At 43.9% G+C, this 2,012-nt stretch overlaps 1 pseudogene; it reads right to left on the reverse strand.

Moving 5' to 3' along the window:
- Positions 1 to 561: 561 nt before the first annotated feature.
- LOC125168594 (ferritin light chain-like) lies at positions 562 to 1,087 on the reverse strand (annotated as a pseudogene).
- Positions 1,088 to 2,012: the final 925 nt, after the last annotated feature.

A 2,012-nucleotide genomic window follows, 5' to 3' on the forward strand; every position in this document is an offset into this window, starting at 1 on the left:
ATTAGTCCCTGGCTCCTTCCTTGTGAGGTCTCCTAGAGCTGGCTGTGCTCCTCAGCTGAAGGAGACCTTCTCAAGGTGGCCAATTTTCTCTTCCCAGTTCTCAGAACCAGTCCTTCCCTTGTCCTTTTCCTCTGGGCCTAGGGACAGTGACAGTTCTGCCCCTCCACAAGCCCTGGGTACCTACACCATCCTCTGTGCCTTTCCTACAGCTCCTCCATTTCTTTGTAAATCAATCCCACTTGAATTATCCTAGTTGAGTGTGCCAGTTGTTCTCTTACACAATCTTTAAACCTATATCTTTTTGTATGTCTTTAATTATATTCTTCAAGTAAATTCCTACATGGAGAATTTTCTGGGACATTGCATGTACCTGTTTTTGTTGTGTGTGTGTGTGTGTGTGTCTGCAAAAACTTTATTGTTTCCATTTGGTCCACAGCTTGGGAGAGAGCTCCAGGGTGGTTAAAAAGCTGCCTAGTAGCTGCAGGGAGAGGCTCTGGCACAAGCCCTGGCACCTGGGGATGCCTGAGGGGCCTCTCAAAGGCTGCTGGTCTTCAGAGGCTCCTAGTTGTGCTTGAAGGTGAGCCTTTGGAAGAGATCTTCATCCAGCCCAGCCTAGAGGCAGTCAGGCTGCGGAGGTGAATCAGGTGGTCCCCATCTTCTTGATGTGCTTCACCTCCTCATCTAGGAAGTGGTTTTTCAGGAAGTCACAAAGATGGGGGTCTGCGTGAGCAGAATCCAAGATATGCAGATCCAAAAGGGCCTAGTTCAGGTTCTTCTCCAGAACCAGGGCAGCTTCCATGCCATCAAGGGTTTTACCCTACTCATCTTGGGACAGTTTCTGTACCTTCTGGAAGAGAGGACATGGTTGCCATGCTGGTTTGGCATCTTCGAAAGAAGTTCAGTGCCCTCAACCCTTCTCAGCCAACCCGAGGACAAAGGGGCCCACGCCCTCCAGAGCCACATCATGGTGCTCAAAAAAGAAGCCCAGAGAGAGGTAAGTGTAGGAGGTATTCAGATGCATGTTGACCAGGCGGCTGACAGTGGACTCCACCTGGATGGAATAATGCTGATGAATCTGGGAGTTCATGGTTGATCTGTAATAAAGAGCTAATCTCAAAATAGGATGTTGGCTGGTTCTGGAGGTAAAGGGTGGCTAAGAAGATGGCTCTGATAAGGTTCTGACTAGAAAAAAAGGTTGGTTGGTGGTCGGGGGCTGGTAGAAGAGGCATCCCTGGGTTTGTTCCGTCCAAACACCGTTGAAGCAAGAGACAGATCAGCAGGACCACTGGGCATACTGCCTGAGTAAACCTATTTTTAAGATGTGTGGAACATGTTTTGGAGTTCATTTTAAGTGGAATGTTAATACTCTTGGTCATGTAGAGAGTCACCCTCTAAAAAATACATAATCTAAACTCTGGATCCAACCAGATAAGAATATACGTAAAGAATTAATAAGGATAAATAACGTGGGCAAGGAATATAGCCCATCATTTACCCTGGTCCCTGAGAAGTTCTAGAGACCCCAAATCTTAGCAAATCCATTTTGTGAAGAAGCATTACTAAGATCCAGCTAGAAAGTGAACTAAAGTAAGATAGTTCAATCAGTTGATGTTGGTTTATTAAATAGAATAAATAAGCCTTCCACATGTTGTTATCTGGGCTTCTGAGATCTCATTAATCAAATTTCTAACACAGGTAGCCCAGATTTGTATTCATGTTTCAATTTGAGGCCCAATTCTCATGATGATGATTTCTTATACCTGAGCTTTTCCAGGATAAACAATTTAAAACAGGTGTGGCAGATATGACTGTTTTACAAACTCAGCACAAGAAATATTGCACCTTCTACAGGATGAACCATATGAAACTGATGTGTTTTACGTTAAAAATTATCAAATATCAGCAATTTCATATGCTTTACCCTAATACTTTTCTCTAAATCAATTTAATTCTATTTTGTACCTTCAGCTTGCCATATTGGCTAAAAAGATAACCTTAGCAGTTTGCAGCGT

Source organism: Prionailurus viverrinus, chromosome B3 (genome assembly GCF_022837055.1).
Source record: "Prionailurus viverrinus isolate Anna chromosome B3, UM_Priviv_1.0, whole genome shotgun sequence".
Lineage (NCBI taxonomy): Eukaryota > Metazoa > Chordata > Mammalia > Carnivora > Felidae > Prionailurus > Prionailurus viverrinus.